This window comes from Cyrtonyx montezumae, unplaced genomic scaffold (assembly GCF_038088225.1).
Source record: "Cyrtonyx montezumae isolate F1298 unplaced genomic scaffold, pur_monq_1.0 scaffold_1, whole genome shotgun sequence".
In the NCBI taxonomy this organism is placed as follows: Eukaryota; Metazoa; Chordata; class Aves; order Galliformes; family Odontophoridae; genus Cyrtonyx; species Cyrtonyx montezumae.
The window spans coordinates 18874504-18896057 of NW_027071825.1; positions in this window are offsets into that span (position 1 = coordinate 18874504).

Consider the following 21554-nt stretch of genomic DNA (forward strand, 5'->3'; position numbering starts at 1 on the left):
GTTTCCCCAGTTTCAAAATCTGCATCTTGGAGACTGCCTCAGGCAAAAGTGCTTTCAAGAACTAGATAGCTTTCTGTCTCTATTACACAACATGCACTTTGTGTGCTGTTGCTGTTTGCTATATTACCATTCAAATTGCTATAAGTTTTGAGGGTTTTCTTTTTGTTGTTGTTGTTAGAATATATCTATGTATGCATGCAGATGTCTTATATACTGTTATTTTTGCATTTTCACACAAAATACTCAGCTGGTTCAAGTATAAACATTTCATTCTCCCCCACTGATCCTTCAGTTTTTAATACATTGAAACATATTTGAGTTTAGCAATAAAATCAAACACAGAAGAAAACTTAAAGCCCTCTGAATGTTTTCTTTGCTTTCCAATAAGCCTTTATATCGTTTTCATATTGGAGCACTTGGCATTTCTAACTCACTTTCATTGCAGTATGAGTTCTCTTACTTATTTGTATTATAACAAATATTGGCTGGCTTGGCCAAACAGAATTTTTTTCTTATTGTCTTTGTTGAATTTGAGTAGTTAAAATTCATATTTATTTCCCCTCCTCTTTCTTTTAATACTTCTAATGGGCTTTTTATCTAACTGAATAACAGCTGTCCCATTATTCTGGAGAAAAAATAACTTCATGGAAATTATCCTATTCTCTAAAGTAGATCTTACATTGACAGACTTACTCTTATTTCATCAGGTCTCTAAACACATTATTCCTTTAAAGATGCTAAGCTTGTCATTTCACAGGCCATTTACCTTTATAGTTATGGACATTTTAGGAGTACTGAAGTATTAAAGATACAAAATCTTAAGCTTTATACTCTGTAAGTCTAAAGATAAAGAAATAAGCTGGATGAATGTGTGTCTATACATCTCTCTTTCTGTATGCTATGTAATGCATGCATTGCAGTGTCAAATATAAAGATTTTATTGGCACAAACTTAGAACAACTCATTAATTCAGAGTGGTAAAGCCCAAAAATGAGTTACTATTGCACTAGGAAGGTCTACACAATACCAGAAAAGAGTATTATAGGAAAGTTTTGCAGAATTGGATACGTTTGATTGATGCTGTTTTCTTGATAATCTTTTGCCCCCCTTGAAGCTGACATCTGAGAAGTCAAAACAGCAATACTTTTCATACAAGTCTAGATGGGCAGATATTTCTTTACAGTGCAGTTTGACTCCTTTACTTCTATAAATAATATTTTTATGTGTTAGTGAAATGCTAACATCTTACTGAACCACAGGTAAGTATATTTTATGTCTAGATTAGCAAAATTTCACAGTACTGTTACAAAGCAGAAGTACGAACCTTGCATAATTCTGTCCATACATTGTGCACCAAGGAAAACCCAAGATACATATCAACACTGCAGACATCTCTGTGTCTACAGCTTAGTAGATATATCAGAGCTGCTGGCTGAGATGACATGAGCAATGTAGCCATGGCAGCAAAGAAGAAAATCACATCCTAGGGTGACTTTCATTACAAGTTCCTGTGGCAACACAACTTGTTCCAAACAAGAAATTTTAAAGCCAACTTTGAAATACCTACAGAAGTGCAGAGCGTCACTTCAGGCTTGCTGTCACTCTGGGGAATCTAGATAGTCAAGAAAGCCAAAAGTTTACAATCAGCCAAAACCAGAACTATTTCCCTAATGCACAATCCCTCCCAGGACAACAGCTCTGTGACAGCGATCTACATTTCTGTCTTCAGAAATACACATCATATAGGAAATTATACTAACCACGAAGACATCACAGAAGCTACAAGACACATAATTGCAAGCCTTTCTGGTAAAAATCACAGAGCACCTGCATTGCACTTTCTACACAGGGGAGTAAAAAAAACAACTGAAAGTTCATAGTAAGGTCAGCAATTTTAAAGCCTTCAAACTGGCATGGGTCAAACTATCTCACCATTTGCTTTGTCATCCATTACACTTTCTGAAAGTGGTTATCATCTAAAGTACTACAGTGAACATTCCCCTGAGAGGCATTCTCTGGAGCAGAGGTCAGGTTGCCCTCCATCAAAGCCCATAGCTCTGAAATATACTACTATTGCAGAGCACAATGAGCCAGAGTTTTCACTCAAATCCCAGGGTAAAATTAATCTTCTTAAACAGCGATTTGCCCATTAAATCGTGTAGAAATCCTGTAGAAACAAATGAAATAAATCCTTTTTGAAGAATTTCAAAATAAATAAAAAAAAAAGAGAAAGAATAAGAGGATACCACCTTCTTATATCATGGTCAACACAGATTCACCTCACATCAACATATATAGTTAATATTAGACAGCACTTTTCAATGCAACTATCTTTCAGTTGCTCTCATTATACTACACTGTAAATATGTGAAATGAAACTCTCCCTCCAAATATCGTTTTGAAAATAGCCTTAGAAAAATAATCCATTCAGTTCTAAGAAAGCAGTGTTTTTAAAGTATAAAGTATAAAAACTAAATATATTATGAGAAGGTTTGACAACTTCATGATTTGGAAAAGGACCTTACAAAGTTCATAAGCAACTTGATTTTTAGGAGACTGCATTACAAGTAGTGTGTCCTTTTTTACTAGCAAAACCTCACCGGTCTGCAAGGTTTTCAAATACTATCTATACTCCATCTTAAAAGGGGATGACTAAAACCCTAAACATTTAATTTGTACTAAGCAACCTTTCTCCTATGATAAACATGTCTAACTATAATTTATTTATCTTTCTGTTTATCACAAACAAAGTTATGATCCTGGTAAGCTGCTGCTGAATAATAATACAGGAGAAATAAGGCTTTTAAATCTCTTAAAGAGAGAGAACCTTACATGAATAAGAAATGTAACTTACTTAGATTATATTCATAGTTGAGCTTGTTAAAAACAGATCAGAGGCTTTTCCTGATTCATAGAAGAACAAGTAATGAAAATATATACTGACACTTTTCACTTTCCCAGCAATACAATTTACCTCTCCAAATGCTTCAAGCTATTTTCATTATTAACAAACTAGCACCATGTTATTGCAGATGTACAGGTGCTGTATGATTTTTATTTTTATTTTTTAATTTTTGGGGGGACTTGGCTACACAGCTGAAATTAAACTACTGCTCATTTAAAAGTTAGGGGGAGAATACTATAAATGACGCTGAATCTGAATTTCTCTTTTTCCCCACATTTTAAAACAACAGGTCAGCTACTAGATTGGTATAAAAAAATGCCTACTCACTGTAACTTTCAAATTAAGCATTTATTAATTATATTATCTCATTTTTTTGCTGAAAGAAAAATTACATGCAGTGGCACAAAACACAGCTCCACTGCATGTGGCAAGATGGAATTTAGTGGCACTTCTGAGAGTTATGAATAATTCTGTGGCTTCTTAGTCTGGGTCATCTAGCCTGGGGAAAGATTTGAGTGGTGGCTAGGGTCACCATCGGGTCTATCCTAAGCAATCATCGCCCTCAAAAGTGAAGAAAAGGAGTACTAACCTACTGTAATTCCTGGATTGCTCAGGCACTCTGGGGAAAGAGAGGATTCTGCTCTCCATAAACATCTTATTTACTGTCCTGGAAAACAGGCTTTCCCCTTAGAATTTGATTTAAAAGAGTATCAGGAGATTTTAAAGAGAAAGAGCTGCAAAGAACTCAGTGCTGTTATAAGCTTTATTGTGAGCTATATTGTAGTGCTACAACTCAATAATAGTTTGAGAGACTATTCTGGTTTGAAGCATAAATTCTCCATAGTGGTCTCCTGTTCAGCACTTATGAATCAGTGCTTCATGGTCAGGATCATGAAGTCAGACATTCAACAAACAGTTTTTATAAAAGTATTAGCCTTCCTGGGCCCCCAAAAGAAAAGAAAAGCAAAACTAAACTATAAATTATTTTTCTGGCTTAGTATATTACAGACAAGATTTTGGTTTTACTGAGTTCTAGCTCAGAAGGTTATTCCATATTTAATCTACCTTATTCTTGTCATTGCTTATCATTTTTTCACTGCTTCTGTAAAAGTTGCATCAGACACATTTGCTAGCACAGGTACATGCAAAGATATGCCATTTATTTTTAAACACAATAGCAGTGATTTACCCCTTCAAAAGTTTGCACAGACTGTAGCATAGACTATAACTCTGAGGAAATTATAGTCTCAAAATGGGGAAAGTTGGATGATATTTCTCTTGCTATCACCTTCGAAACCTCATCGAAAGGAAAGAAGTTTCTAGTACGGGTTAGACCTTTATAGGAGACCCTCCTCTGGGTTGCAAAGCTGACTTGCTAGGTGAGGGGTGCTTGGCATCCCCCTTGGTGGATGGTCAGTGTCTGCTCTGGCATGGCTTGAAGCCAGCCCCCTGCTGACATGCCTCCTGACTCACACTGGGGCCAGCTGAGATGCTGTTTGACCTTGATTCAGGAAGTCATCTGGAGCAAGAGAGAGGTAAGGGCCTTTCTGCACCATTTGGGAATCTAGAGACAGGGTCAGGGGAAAGACTCATCTGTCTCGTGATTCTGATTTTAAGATATTAAGTCTGGTCTGCCTGAGTGGTTGCTCAGCACTCCCAGTTTGAACTATGGCTGTATGGATCTACATTGCTATATGCTAATGGAAAAGTAGCAGGTCCATTTCTGGTCCAGCCAGTTAGCAGTATGACCTGGGCAGGAAACATTATTTCCTTTTGCATCACTTTCTTCCCCTACATATTTGTTCATCAGACTTCCACACACTGTTAATTCTTCTTTAAGCAGGGTTTGTTCCTATAAGCTGAATGTTTTTTAACGTGATTCTAAACAGCTTCCTAGAGGTTATATGTATCAATAGATAGCCAAGCAATTAACAGTATTATAATTACTTTAAAAAGGTTATAAGGCAGAGACTGCTTGAATCACAGAACCCACAGTAATATCAGTTTTCATACTAGTTTCAATTTCTACCATTTGGTGTTAATAAAGAAACATCCATAACAACTCCTGAATGGCATCTTTTACTGTTTCTGAACACTTAGAATGACTGTTCTGCCCTTGAATACACTTTTAAGCTACACATAAGGGTAAATATATATTCCAGTGTTTGAGGATTTAGTTGTGTATTTCCATTTCCATTAATAAACATAAATATTTACAGTATATTTCTCTCAAAACGTTTATGTTGAAATTTGGTAGAATAAGATGGTCACAGGGAATAAGGTTCTAGAAATGTATTCTTCCATCAAGAATAACTTCCAATATCTAATGCAAATAAATGTCCACCATGAAAGATCTTACCCTGTGATTGCCCTGCGGTGCTTTACAATAAAATTACTTTGCATTCATTTCTCAGTATTAAACCAGTAATATCAGAGAAATCTACGGTGAAAAGCAGGGCTACTTGCTGCTTTGAAGCTAACACTTCTATACCACACAACAACCATATTTTATTAACTTCCCAGCTATACCAAAAATTTTGCAGAAACTGCAAGAAGACCAGCATAACTGAGCTGGTTTTAAACTAGCTAGTTCAGGTACCAATAGCAGTGTATCCATGACAACGCAGAATTCAGTAGGGATAAATTTATCCTGTACAACTTAATATCACACTGGAAGAATCCAGGTTTCTTAGCAGTTTCTGTACCCACACAAGACTGCACTCCAGCACAGGTCAGCACTGTGCAGGAAATCTCCTTAGCACCTTTTAGCAGTCCGAGTTTCAAGAGTTGCCTTTTGGTTGGGAAAAGCAATAAATAGTAGAAAAGCAAGCACTACTTAACTAACTGCACTGTAATTAAAAGCCTTAATACTTCAAAGATCAGGTCAACATTTTAACAAAGCCAGCAATAATAACAGTATCTGAATTCAGTGTAAGTACAAATAGCAGCTGTAGTGCTTCATCACTGGTGGAGAGCTCAACAACAGCAATACTTCCTGCCTCTGAGTGTTGTAGTGTTAAGTTTGGTACCTGCATGTTCACATTTAATACTTAGGGAAATAAAACAGATTTATGTCAAGTTACAAAGTCTGGTTGGGATGGACCCCACTATCCCCAAGGCAAGAACTACTCCAGTTATACAAGTCACCTTCCTCTGTGCGCCAGGTTAGTATCACGACAAGATGCACTGTTTTGCTTCTCCAAAGCACACACTTTCTAAAGGCTCCCTTCCCAACATAGTCTCCCGTCAGCACTTGGCAGTCACCTTCAAAGTCACCGAGATATATTTGATTTACTTGCTTTTTCCTTTTAATGGCTTCTTTTGATAGGGACCCTTGGGGAATAATTCTTTCACCTCGTGGAATTCATCTATTTAACATACTACTATAATTTCCAATAGTTAGTTCTTTTTTCATTAAATTTTAAAGGTGGTGGGATTATTTTCACTCAAAAGCTGAAATAAAATGCTAGCTGAACTATGGCAGAATCTCAATTCAGTGCAAGAAAAATTAACAAGTTAATAAATTCCCCAAACGAGCCTAACACTATCCACCAGCCACAGCTTCATTGTCTGCTGCATGTCACCTCCTCCACATGCTGTTCTGACATCAGAGACACTCAGCAGCCATTAGAACTGCATTTAAAATAAAATGCTCACTTTACCAGCTGTGAACAACAGTCTCTGTCCGGCATCTCTCCTAATCCACCTCACTTGACTCTCAATTCTCCAGTAGGATCAAGGATAGTATAAAGCCAGCTGTACAGATAACACTGCTGTAGCCAGCATGAATTCCCACAAGTCTTAAAGCTAAATTTCCATTTAACAGTTTAACAGCAAAAATCTAGGATTACAAGGATAGAGCTAATAAGCAGCTCCAAAGCACTGTCTGGAAAAGAACCAATGAAAGATTAAAAGTGAGCTCAGTGATTAAATAGTAATATATATAATAAAACGAACTGAGAGCCAGCTATTGAACTTGCAGCAGATAGGCAGAGCCGCTCCTTTTGGAACAAAATAGATTTTTTCCTATTTGTCATCTACATTCTCTTTCCTTCAAGGAGAAAAGTCAAAACAAAATCTACAACCTGATAATTCCCATCTAAACAGTGTTTTGAAACAAAACCCTTCATGTACCTGCTCTGTTGGGAAATGACACAAATGGACAGACTGTGAAAGTCTTAACAGGTTCTGTTGGCACCAATGTAGTAATAAAAACAAGTATTGTTTTTATTATAGGGACTGGGGACGCACGTCCGGGCTGTGGGGCCGGCGGCGTATAGTGAGTTGGATTTCCAGTTTCCACTTTTTTCTTTAAACTCCCAATACACCACATGATGTTATGATGTGGAATATCAATAATACAACAAAAATAATAAAACATAACAAGTACTGATATGGATGTCACCCATTTTGTCACCCATTTATACTTCACAGGCATCACCTCAACCCTTTCCAAACAAATATCAGAAGATCAATTTCCACACAGAGCAATAGTAACTGATGCTGTACAACCTTAGCATCATTTTTCTTAAAATTGGGCGCCTCCCTGATCATTCAGTGCCCTCTCTTTTCCTCCTTTCAGCAATTGTTCAAAATGCTAAGCAATTTCTTAGTGTGCATGTATGTCAATCCTCAAACAGTCAGGGTTGTTAGACTTCAGCTAGACTGTTACATTTCTGCAGTTACTTTACAAAGAGCACTTCTATTCAAAAGCTCATTAATAATTTCAGGAGTTCATTTGCTAGCCCATACAACCTGCAGTTCAAAACAGATAATACTACCTCAATTTTTTGGACTGGAAATTGAGGAACAGAGAACTACTGCCTTGCATAGAAAGAGAGTAAGAAAAAGGAAAACATGTTTTAAAGCCACTAAATTATTCTCTTATATTTATTTTCTTTCTTCTTCGCAGCTGGCAAAACTAGGTATAGGAAAGTTAATATTTTCCTCCAAGTCCAGTAAAACAGGCACAGGGGGTGTCATCAATTTGTCCACAATTTGTCATTGAGAGATTCTGAAATTCAGCATGCATCTTCTAAGTCCTGCTTTGCTACCAGAACTGAAAGTTCGTCCTTTTCATTTTACATTAGTATTAGTTCCAGAGAAGAATCTACCATCTCTGACACGTCAAAAAAGTCATCATTTAATTCAAGTAAGAAATATTACCTTCAGAAATAAAGAAAACATTTTTCTAGAATTGCCTTTCCTTCAGTTAAAGCAGAAAAGGATGAGGATTCTCACATTTGTTTTAATAACCCAATTAAACACACTTCTTATAAACATAAATAAACCCAATACCTTCCAGGCTGCTGTACCTTTGTAAGCAACAATCTTGAAACACACCAGGTGTTCTATCATCAAGAAACACCTAGGAGAGTGTGATGTTCACAGCTGTTTCCGTACTTCAAATCTTAAGTTTTTGAACTTCCTAACATAACATAACACACTCTGTGAGACTTTTCACATGATGTGAAGGTGACTGACTGCTCCATGCCTGGCTTACAGCACTGGACATAATGCCTTATCATATTATGGAATTGACATGAGGATTAATTACCCTAGGATGACAGTAACCAAGCCAACAAAATGGAGATGTTTTCAGTTTTAGTTTTACTCTCAGCTATAGTTCAGCCAAAGTAAAAATAGCAAGTGTTAACGAGGGTGGGTCCCAGTACTAAAATCTCCCAACAGCTTATCTTAGTGCCAAAAATGTTTACAAACTGGATTGAATATTCTCTCTGATATGATTTGATAATCATTTGGAATCCAAGTCCATACTAATTTATACCTTGTTAGCAATGATGACTCACTGTACCAGTAAGGAACTAAAGCATTCTACATTTTAAAAAGAGAAAAGAAAATGCAAATATCATAGAGAGTATCTGGATGCATAAAAACCCTCAGGTGAATCAGGCCCTGCTAGGCCTGATAATGATGCTGATGGCATCACATAGTGATTCTTTATAAACATTTCAATTAATTTCTGATGATGACTGAAGGTCTGAATTCTGTGCAGATAAGTAGTGCAACCCCCCTGACTACAGGAGTATGTACCAGAACTTCACTTCTGCTATGAAGAATATACCGAGAATTCAGTTTTTAAAGCTTGTAATCGTTTGTGGGTTTTTGTTGTTGTTGTTGTTTTTTCTGATAGTCTATTACTCTAAACCAAGAGCAGATTGCTGTCAAGTGACATCCCTGAAAATCAGTACGCATTTTGTATTTGGCAGTCAAGGCCAGAGAGGCAGATTGATGAACAGTGTAGAACTCTGTTATAAAAGAGCTTGATTCATATCAGGAGGAGCATATTTGCTGGGAACTGTTGTGTTTATGTCTCACTAACAAGTACGCAGATTGAGTAAACAGTGTTAGCATCTTCATCATTTTGTCTTAATCGTTCCAATAAACAATGCCATTTTGTGGTTGACAGAACTCTTTGCTAAAGTATTTCAAATGAGTATAAAAACACTTACATATTTAGCCACAGTGCTTTCCTTTGTAAGAGGAAATTTGGTTTACTCCCATTTTCTGTCATGAACTTTAGTCAACTAGAGTAACTAAAGAAGGTCACTGGGAGATCCTGGCAAAGAGCTCAGTTTCATGGTACTTAAATCACCACAAGATTTCACCCTCAAAAACTGAGTATAACACTATAAAATAAAAACAACTTTACAAGATTTCCCTATCTGAGGTAACCAGTATCACTGAAGAAGTCTAAGTTACATAGGAACTTCATTTCCTTTGAAAATGCAGGAAGGGCTTTGAACCTTAACAGTTGTATTAGGCTCATTTGAAAAACTCTCAGGCAAATACTAAAATAGCTTTCTTATTTGGTTATGTACCTACTTTGAAACAAAAGGTAGAGATTTTGCAGTACTTCGCTGGAGTTCTAGAAAATTTATACCTGTGAAATCTGAAAGTAGCCCTTAATTTCTGTAATTTTTGAAAACTCTTTTCTCCTTACTCCTAGTGCAAATAAAAATAGTGATGCACAGAAATACTGAAAATTAATGTAAAGAAATAACTTCTGTCAGAAGCAAAATAACAGAGATAAACTTTCTTAAGTTTTGGAATTTCATTTCATTAAGTCTGTGGACCAACTTTCTAGAAATTAATTTAAAGTGTCATGTATGAAGGATGATGACAGACAGCAAGACTCAACTGAAAAACTCAGCTAAATCCAGTTGTTTGCAACAGTTAAAATGGTCCTATTAACCAATTAGTAATAAAAAAGCAAAAGGTAAAGTGCAAAGAGTGGGAAATGGGACAGTAGAGAAACTGTGAGGTGGGAGAAACACTACTAATGGAAGACAGAGTTTAGAAAGGTGTTAATATAAACCAATTTTGAAGAAAGGAATAAAGAGATGATGTTCACAACAACGAAGTTCAGCTCTCCAGTGGGATTATAACTTCTCTGCAGGAGCACTTCCCTCTGCCTCAGCTTTCTGGTGGAAAGCCAAATTAACTAGCTGAGCTCTCTAGTAGAATTGGACAGTGAATGGCTCACAGGTGATTAAGTTTGTATTTTGTCAATCACATAAGATTTGGGTAACTGATTACATCAGATCAGGATTTGAAACAAACCCTGTAGAGTTGGCACTGGTTTTCCGAGCAACTACAAGCTGAGAGGTGCCTCCAGACTCTGCTGTACACCAACTCAACACTTCATTTAGCTGGAAAGGTGACAAGTCAGAGCATTTGGCCAAAACAATATTCCAAATTTTGCATGAAATGAACGGTTCTTATCTTGGATAGCTTATTTGGTTTGGATTGCACAGAGTTCCTTTTGTCACTCTTGGTGAAGCCTACCAATTGTAGGATTCCTATTTGAGTATCAGCTGTTGCCATTTGAAGGACTGCTTTTAACCACCAGAATGAGGGCTTTGTTAATTGTTTATCTACTCAAGAGCCTACTAGTTGGCAGAGCTAAAGGCAGCACATTACATAGCTTATGCTTAACATTGTCCCATAAAATACAACTACGGACAGTCGGAGCTCCAAGCAACCTAATGTGTTGCACTCTGAATGGAAAGAGAACACCAACATTCTCCAGAAAAGCTGAAATCTATCTAAACGACTTTTTCAAAGTAGAAAATGAATATGTGTACTAGCCTTGAATGACAAGTTTCCAGTTTGTGCTGGAAAGAATGACATAAAAAATACATTTATACTACCAAAATATTAATTGTTACAACAAAGAGTCTACAAGAGTAATAATTGTGAAAACAAGTTAATTATATGCTGACTCCTTTAAATTGCAGTTGATAATGGCAAGTGGTAATTACACAAATTATTTTAAGTATATGTCTGCTGAAGGCACACCAGCTGACTGCCCTGTGGCACAAGGAGCAAAATATTCCACAGGGCTAATGGATAGTTTCTCAGGAAATGTATGAAGAGAGCAACATAAGGGAGCAATTCTAAATTCCACCTTTGTTTTCTATTTAATTTCAGAGCTTTTCCTCTACTGTGTTTTTCATGTTGCTGAAACAGAGCAGGAATTTATTTTCATTGATATGAATATGGGTTGCTTTTTTAAACCAAATGGCTCTTCAATAAAAATGGAAACAAAAAGGAGAATAATTGCTTCTAGGAAATATGTACAGTCAAATATAGAAAATGAAGATTGGCAACAATATATTGAAACTCCGGGCCAATATTTTGTCACATATAAGATTAGAAAGAATAAATAAACCAATTTTCCTAAAAGTACTTAGTAGTAAAACTTACCCCATCTTAAGCAGTTTGTAGCAGTCGAAGAAGTCAGGAGATGCAACTTGAGAAGATCTGCAACAGATTGTAGAAATGTAATACATATCAAAACCAACATCATTGTAAAATATTCCATGATAGAAAGAGACAAAACAGTTATTATATCTGTATGATTATATAATTGCATATGTGACAGCCTAAAACATTAATGGAATATTGCCTATTTAGAAGTGTCCTAAAGGACATGCTGAGAGAATGAATGCACTGTTAATAATGAGAGATTTCAAAGATGATTCCTGGCAAAAGCAAATTTAACATGGCCCAAAGCAATAAAATTAACAGGAGTAATGGAAATGGTAGTGAAAAAAATATCATATCTGCTCTTACAATGCAAATAGTCAAACTCACTTAAACAAAAGATTGAAGGGGTCTAAACATGTCATTTTCTTTAACTTCTAATATTATAATGATGCTACGATTTAAAATACATCGAGATCAGATACTTATGGAAAAAAAATCAAAGATCGATGGCAGTCACAAAAAGCAGAGAACCTCCTAAAAATAGAGGAAAGAAGAGCAATTGCCTTATGGTTCAGGAAGACCAGTAATGTCTATACTGTGTCAAAAACTGAAGAAAACAAAACTTTGTATCACAGTAAGCAAGAAGACAGCAGAACGTTATACAGATATATCTGCTTCTTTTATCAGTTAACAAATAGGTAATCCAAAAAAAGTCAAAACTATAATATTAAAACTATCCTTCTCTACTTTTAGTAATTCAGAGATCAAGAAAAAGTGTTGATACAAGAAAAAGGTCTCAGGGTAGTTGAATTAACTTGTAGTTAACATAAACTAGTACTGATCTAAATTATATTACTCAGTTAAGATCTAGCAATTAACAGTCATTTCTGAATATTTATCACATCAGACTTGTCCTTATTTAAAGTGCAGAGGAAAAGAAAACAGTGTAGCATCACTTTGTTTCACTGAGCTTCCTGCTACACTGAGCTGCAAATAACAGTCAGTGCATAGATATCCATGGCCATCATGGGGATTCATCTATGTGACAGGGCTCTCTGCATGGAACCTGCCTGCTTCTATATGACTTTTTAAGCCTATTTTGACTTCCTGATTTCTCAGTTCTCTTAAAAGAGAAAAAATGATTTCTCAGCACTTGACGGAACAAGATGAGATGAAAACACAGTAACCAACAACTGATTTTATTATAGGGTCTCTTTTATTATGGGCTCCAAAAAGCAGGGGCCAGTCCATATGGAGCAGGGTATTCTGTTAACTACTTGTACTAGAAAAGACAGATCACAAAGGGATCAAAACATAATGAGAATTAAATTTTGAACTCTAGTTTAATCTTTACAGTTTGGTCTTTAGGAATGAATTAAGGCTTACAGTCCAGTCACTTGCAGCCACATCTGGGCAGTTATCTAGGTGTACAGATGGAAGTTTGAATTTGAAGCACAAATCTTAAATTCTTATGTTTTATACAGGTATTTTTAAAGAAGTTAGTCTCTCATGACTCATCTGATTCTTATGCAATAAAATTTATAGATTTTGTATTCACACCAAGTACAGCAAAAGCTTTGTAACTGCTCTCCTTATACTGACACCATAAGAACAACAATTTACAGTAAGAATTCACTTTTTAGAAACGATGACCTTGCCCCAGGCACTCAGAAGAGCACCTTATAGCCTATCCAGCAGCCAAAAGTCTTCCCTGAAGTCTCTGCTATTGATCTTAAATCTGCAGAAAGTAAGCTCTTCATCAATTCTATCTCACGGTTCCTAATGCATTTCTAGAGACTGACATTCCTTGAGTGTTCAGACTGGGACATATTGCAAAAAAAATAATCAACATTTCAGACAAATCAGTCAAAATACTGTTTTGATAATGTTTTTTTGTTTAAATAGTTGCATTTATTCTCTTATTGTTTCTATCTATCATGCACAGACAAGTGATAAGCAATTACAAAAGATCCTTCATGAAACTGCATTATGGTGTTATGATTTGTGCTATATGTAACCCAAGGCATTTCTCTCCAAAAAGTAAAATCAAGTAAAATAGATGATGGTTGGAGGATAATAAGATCTAGTCACACAACTATTTGACATTTAAGCTGTTAGACACAATTTTCAAGGTAATATGAAGTGTAATAGATTCTTTGCTTGTCTTTAAATATGCACATATATATCTTTCATTTTAGGGCAAAGCCCTGGAAAATCAATTGTGAAAAATATGACAGTAGTAAACTACATTCACCCAACTCTAGTCTAGAGGTGGCTGACTCACAAACCAGTTAGGCAATGATTCCATGAGGTTTCCTTGAAATGTGCCCTAATTAGATAAATTCAATAGGTTTCCTGTTTATTATATTAACCATTCTGGCAATCACAATATATCATGTTGAATTTTATAGCCCAAGTAATGGTATGAAGCAGCTTATGTAAAACTGACTTTTCAGATCCTGGGACTAAAATGATACCAAATATTCCAGCATTTTTCCTGAAAAAAACCACATGAATTTGAACATTGTCTGAATTGTTTGAAAAGTAAGACTGCATGAATTTGTAGAAGGCCTTTGACATGGTCCCATACTGCACCTTTATCTATAAATTGTAGAGCTATGGATCTGAAGGCTGGCCTGTTCAATGGATAAAGTGTTGGTTAGATTGCCACAGACAGAGGGCTGCGGTCAATGGCTCAATATCCAGGTGGAGGCAGGTCATGAGTGATATCCACCATGGATCCACCTTGAGACCAGTGCTCTTTGTTATCTTCGTCAACAATATAGTCAATGGGATCAAATGTACCCTCAGCAAGCCTGCTGATGACATCAAGCTGAGTAGTGCAAGTGACAAAATAGAAAGGAGGGATACCATACAGAGGGACCTGCACAGGCTTGAAAAGTGAACACATGGGAATTTAATGAGGTTCAACAAGGTCAAGTGCAAGGTGTTGCATTTTGCTCAGGGCAATCCCAGCCATGTGTACGGACTGGAAGGAGAAGTGATTGATAGTAACCCTACAGAGAAGGACTTGAGGGCCCTGGTGGATGAAAAGCCAGGCATGAGAGAGCAATGCATGCTTGCAGCCTGGAAAGGCAACTGCATTCTGAGCTGCAGCAAAAGAGGGGTGGCCAGCAGTGCAAGGGAGGTGATTGCTCCCTTCTACTCTGCCCTTGTGAGGTCCTATCTGGAGTATTGTGTCAAGGTCTGGGACTCCCAGCACAAGAAAGATGCAGAGCTGTTGGAGCAGGTCCAGAGGACAAGCACAAAGATTCTCAGAGGGCTGAAGCACCTCTCATAAAGAAAGGCTGAGGGGGTTGTTTAGCTTGGAGAAGTCAACAGGGAGACTTCATTGCAGCCTTCCAGTAATAGAAGAGAGATTATAAGCAGGAGGGAGAATGACTTTTTACACAATGTAATAGTGATAGGACAAAGAAGGAGGAATGGCATTAAATGAAAAGAACTGAGTGGTGAGGCATGGAACAGGCTGCCCAAAGAAGGTGTGGATGCCCCATTCTTGAAGACATTCAAGGTCAGGTTGGACAGGGTCCTGGACAGCTGCATCTTGTGGTTGGCAACCCTGCCCATAGAAGAGGGGTTGGAAGTAAGCCACCTTTAAGGTCTTTTCTAACCTGAGCCGTTACATGACTGGCTTCCTCTACATCTTCCTGCCTTAGCAAAAGAGAAAACAGCGGCTGTCTCATTTGTTTACATTTTTTGGTAGATGACATGCCCCCTGTTCCTTAATGTAGATTTTCCAGGAACACCATGGCATTTTATACAGTGAAAGACATGAAATATCATAAGAGCATTTCATCACAAGTACTTAAGGCCCAGTCCACTATTCTCATAGAGCTCACAAATGTTACACACAGCATTCTCCCAAAGCAGCTCTTCTATTTGTTGTAACTCAGCTTCAAAAATGAAATATCTCTAGAGTCTTAGCAATCCACCATGTTCCTAATTCTTCATTTATGCCTCTTTCTCATTCCTATAACTGCAAGATATTCCATCAATCTCTACTTCTGGACACTTTATCTAAGGAAGGTTATCGCAAAACTGATGGGGCACAAAGAATAATCAAAGATTTGGAAAGACATTCACATCAATATTAAGTATTTGAATTTAATTACTACATAATAAAGCAAAGAAAGCATAAGGAACTATGTTAAATGCTGAGTTTCAAAGAGAATATAGATGACTTTTGTCTTCCAAACATCAACACCACCACTCATTAAATAAAATTAAACAGTAGTAACCAGTTGAAGATGAGAAATGAGCAACCTAAGCAAATACCACCAGAAGTTTGTTACCTTTTTATTTCCATCCTCTTCAGATGGAAAATGTTGGCACTGCTACAAGGGGCGTCTTTTGGATCTGGACCTCAAATCTAAAATTGAATCTTATCTTAAACAAACAAACATGCAAGCAAAAAACATCACCAACAGCCACTGGATAGAAGTATTTGGGAGTTAAAACTAAGTTTTCCAAAATCTCTAATATTGCTTCTTATTTGATTTATGCCATCTTTTAGTTTTTACATGAGTTACCATTTCCAAAAGTCTGCCTCAGTGAAAGGTCCCTAACAACCAGTCAGGTAACAAAAATTGCTTGGTTTCTTGAATGCAAGGTAAATGGGAAAATTCACATGTAATCTTAAATAGACATCCAAATCAAATAAGTTATAAAAATAGAAAAGCTGATAAGCAACGAAACCGGCATTGGCCAGCTAAAGGAAGCCAAGATTGAATACTGACATTCACTACTACTGAAAAGGATAGTAAAAGCAGCCTTTTCAAACTTTAAGTCTGAAAGTTTTCCATTACACAGCCCATGGATTAAAGAAGATGCTCCACAATATTCTCAGAAGAATCCAGCATGTATGAAAGCAGTAAAATAAGGAATAAGATATGTAAAATAACTTTGCACCTAGAGACCAAGTATACCTTGAAATTTGACCTTCCATTTATACAGCAGAATTATGGGTCATTGCCACAGAACATTTGCTCCTATTCATTTTGCTGAACACTTGAAACTTGGAATTTGAGATAGCTAGTCCTTCCTCTTTTTTTTTTTTTCCCTAAACTTACATTGGCATCAGTGCCAAAAATCCTCTAACATGACTATACATCCCCTTTCATATTTCATAAAAATCTTTTTAAAATATTGTGACCTCTTCTTTTTCTGTGCTTGTACATGTGTTTGGAAGCTAGTGACAGCTGTAAGAGTCTAACGTCTGAAACACAGAAGTGTAGTACCTTACATATGGGTAGCAACAGCCAGCACCTTGCTGGTGCTCAGTTAGGGCTACGTGCAGGTGACAGGGTGCCTGTGGTGCACCTAACCAAAATGAATGGGAAAATACACAGGAAGTGCTGTAAGAAATCGCTAGACGTGACAGATAAGAGGATGAGAAGCTGACAAAATTTACAACCGGTGCTGTGGGGATGACAGAGTTTCACTGGTTGTTTAGGGAGCGTTATGTGTGACATTTCACAGGTAGCTGAAAGAGTGACTGTAACTATGTACACATTTAGGAACAAAATGTTACAAGGCAAAGAGCACCTGAAAAAACATATACTACTATGCGAGGTCAAGGTTGGCTAGGTAATTTAGTATCAGAAGCACAAATCTTGGGTATGTATGTAGCAAACTGAGACTATAGGGTAAGAAGTAATAGTGTACGCTGTTTATTTAGGAGATCAGGGCAGACAAAAGGGGGAACTAGAGTTGCAAATAAAGTGACAACAGAAAAAGCAGTAACAAGGTATGCCAATAACATATTCAGTGATGTCCAAGAGTACCTGTTGGATCAGGATAATTATCTCACTTCCTTCTTGTGACCTTACCTTGTGGCCAGATCTGCTTCCATGGCCAGAAGGATCAGGAAAGTAGGTGCTTTTCCTTTGTGGACTGGGAACATCTGAGACAGAGCAGCTGACCAGTCAAGTATTATGATGACAGTACCCATTCCAGGCTGGACAGCATCAGGGTCTTCCTGAGCATTTTCTGGTGTACCCAGCTCGTTGGAATTCCCTGAAGAGAACTGATAGATTTTTCCACAAAGATGAAGTACCTGTAAAGTGAGGGGGGGAAAGAAAGTCTACTGTTGAAATGTGTAGTCTGTGCAATTCGTATTTTCCTTAGGCAAAAATTCTCTGAAGAGTAGTAATTATGTTACATGAAGGAAAACGCATCATAGGAAATACTTTTCAGCTAGTGAACTCAGTCTACAGGTGAGGTGATAAACAGAGACATAAAGCCCAAAGTGTCCCTTGGGATACAACACTGGCATTTCCCAAATTTCTTTCTGACTTTTTTCTAACAGATGGAGGAACGGAAGACCAGAGAGAGCTGTGGTGTGTGTGTGTGTATAGAGTGGAAGAAAATGCCCAAACCCATCACAGGAAATAAATCCCATTGATGCAATGATCACTGAACCAGACAGAAGCTTCAAGCAGTAGTGAAGTAGCCAGTGGTATTTGTTACCTCCTTGTGCTTACACGCAGTTTTTGGTGAAGGATTTGAGAAAACGCAGTGCCCAGCACACTGCTGGTCCTGGCTGGTGCAGCTGCACAACACAGCAGGCAGGGCTGGACTGGGCTGCCTGCCAAACACTCTCTCACTCCCCACAAGTCAGAGCAAGCAGAAAATAAGGTAAAAAATGTTGTGCAAAATAGGGATATCACTTGACAACTACAATCGTGGGCACAACAGACTCAACTTGGGGAAAATTAATTTAATTTACTTCCAATTAGCACAGATTTCAATGGTAAAAAAACAAAGATGAAAACTAAAGCAACACTTCCCCACCTTGTTTCCCAGACTCAACTTGCCTCCTTCATTCCCGTTTCCTCTACATTCCTCCACCTCCCCAGGGCAGGTAGGCAGTGTGTAACTGGGCTGCAGTTCCTGTCAGGAGCAGCCGCTGCTGTGTGGGCTCCCCACAGCCTATGGGGAACCTCTGCTCCTGTCCTGCTCTGACCTTGCTGGTGGCAGGGCTGTTTCTCACACCTACTACCTCACTCTGTGCTGCCTGCCCATCATCTTTGCTCTTTTTCTTAAATACACTTCTGCAGAAGTGCCACCAGCTCGTCTGCTGGGCTCAGCTGTGCCATGTGGAGAGCAGCCGCAGAACTGGCGGGAACCGGCGGGAACCGGCCGTGCTCTCACACAGACTGCCCCTGCTGCAATCACCAAACACCTGCGCGCTGTATCTAGGGCTTTTTTCCTTCATGCACACTGAGCCTTCAAGTGATTTGCATAGGAGCAGTAAAATCAGTTGGTTTTGTGCTATGTGCAGACATCCCCAGTCATGTGACAGCAAGACTGGTCTATCTGTTCCAATGCACGGAAGGATCAAGAGTGAGATGCTGCCATGGTGTTAAGTGAAGCTCCATTAGCATAAAAACTCTTTACCGCACAAACTTCCACATGTTAAGCTGTTTGCTCTTGAACTGCTCAGTACTTACTACCTTTAAGATGAAGGGTTTCTGATTTTGTTTCTAAGTAATGAAGTACTGACTGCTACCATCATCCTGTCAGTTTCTTTACATGACTGGGACTGCCCTCCTTGACACTGTTCAATTAACCTTTCATCAAAGTATGCAATCCGAGCAGACACACAGCAATACACATTATAAATGGCTCTCATGTATGCCCACTCAGCTGTTGTAGAAGTAATAGGCAGACCTCCTATACTAAAGGCTAATATAAGGACTTTGGTTTTTATTCTTTTCTCTGTGCTTAAAACCTTCCTTGTAATTACATTCATTATGCCCTCTCAGCTCTGGCAGTTCCTCTTCAATCAAAACAAGTGACCATAAGGAAAGCATATTAAAGTTATGTGCAACAGACAACCGACACCTTTGTTCCTTTTGCTTCAAAGAATACCCTGAAAACAATCCTACAGTTAACACAAATAAAAATATTTATATGCCTCTCTTACCATAAAACAAATGCCTACTGTCCACTTTCATCATATAGCATGCAGCTACGTAGAGAATCAGCATACATGTAGATTTCTAAATATTAATGGAACTAGATTTATCCACTGTGAGGATAAATACTGAACATTTTACATTAATAAAACATTCCAACCTATTAACGATTGTGACTTTCAGTATCTTTATAACTATGAAAGGAAAAACTCTGTTCAGGCTATATCTGCCAGTCCTACCAGTTATCAATTTTTTTTATTATTGTTATTTTTAATCAGATAGAGACAGTTCAAAAAGGAACTGGGAGAAAGTCCCAGCTGGTTTCAAGGACATTTGAAGGTCCATCTTCCTTACTCCTTAAGAGTAATGTAAGAGATTAAAAAAGTGAGTCACAATAGTGCATGTTTGGAGCTAACAGAATCGTTCATTATGAGACAGCTTTAATAATCTAATTACAAAACCATCCACACACTGAATTTGGAGAAACATCAGTGTTTTTCCTATTGAAATAACTTCTTGATCATACCTTCTTTTATTCCCAAAAATAACAACTACCCCTATGCAACAGCAAACATTCTATAATCGAGAAAGCTTCAATGATATCCTAACAACACAGAAAACAGCTAATGCTTTTACTGAGATTCTTTAATATATTATGAACATTGTTTGAGGTAGTAGACTAAAACAACCTTCCCAGTCATGAGCCTCCTCATTTATCTATGCTCTAAACAATATTAAGTTCATCATTCTCTATCTTTAAAAAGTATTTAGAACAATAGGGATAACAAAGAAATTCACAAAGCTGTGTGTAATAGCATCAAATGCTACCAGTTTCCTGGTTAGATGATGCTGATCTTCGACTCTGAAAAGCTATATCCACTACTTTCTTCTTAAGGTATCCTCTACATTTAAATTTCTTAAGTATCAGCAAATAACAATTACTTGTTCTTAATATAACTGCATACATTTGCATTTAAGAGCTTATAATAAAGCTATCCTACTAATCTTATATGGAACAAATGGCTTTTCTTAACTAAATTTTACAGAAATGAAAGTAAAGCAAAGAGAAAGACTGGAGGTTCATGCATTCACGACTGTATGTCTAATGGGAGCCTGCCTTAACAGCTGTTGTCTCAGATGACATCATAGTCAAAGTACATTTATACAATTGTTCTTGAAATTGATATTCCGTCACTGGAGTGTAAATCACTCTAAAATTTTCACAAAAAGCTTGATGATCATATAAGAAAGTTCTGAAAAATCAGTTTATATTCATTCCTATCTGTTCTATTTCACAAAACCAGACACAAGTGATGCAGAAAGCTCTGTTTACAAAGGGCATTATCAGTGATACAGAATCCTGTTGGCTGTTGAAATGATTTATCAAAACAAAACAAAACAAAACTCTCAGGAGAGCCCCCAGAAGTGTTTTCCCAAAGGAATTATGCTCAACAAGAAAGTTAAACAACAAACAGTGTCCCAAACACTCAACTGAGATTGAAATAATTAATGCCAATCTTCCAGTGGCCTGCAGGAAACATTGCAGATAAGAATGGTGGAGGAGAGCTTCAGTTACACAGTACAGCAACATCTTAACATATAAGCCATGTCCAGACTAAAGAGCAAAGTCATCACAGACAATCAGAAACCCTTACTGATTAGCTCAGCAGATTAAACTGATACAGTGCAACAATAAATCAAGATTTATTTTTCCCCCTCCATCTATTTTCATGGATTACATCACTTAATTAAGCTAACTTCTATTAAAATCATTTTCATACACATGGGCTCAGTAGGAATGGTACATTTTATATCTCAATCTATTTTATTCAAAGTGAAAATGTTTGGGTAAATTGGGCTCAGCTTTTAAACTGTGTTAGAATTCTAGTATTCTAAAGAACTCATAATTCCTAGTTCTTCATAATGCATTGCCACGTGAAGCACTCCACCACTGCATCCAGTATCAAATGTAAACT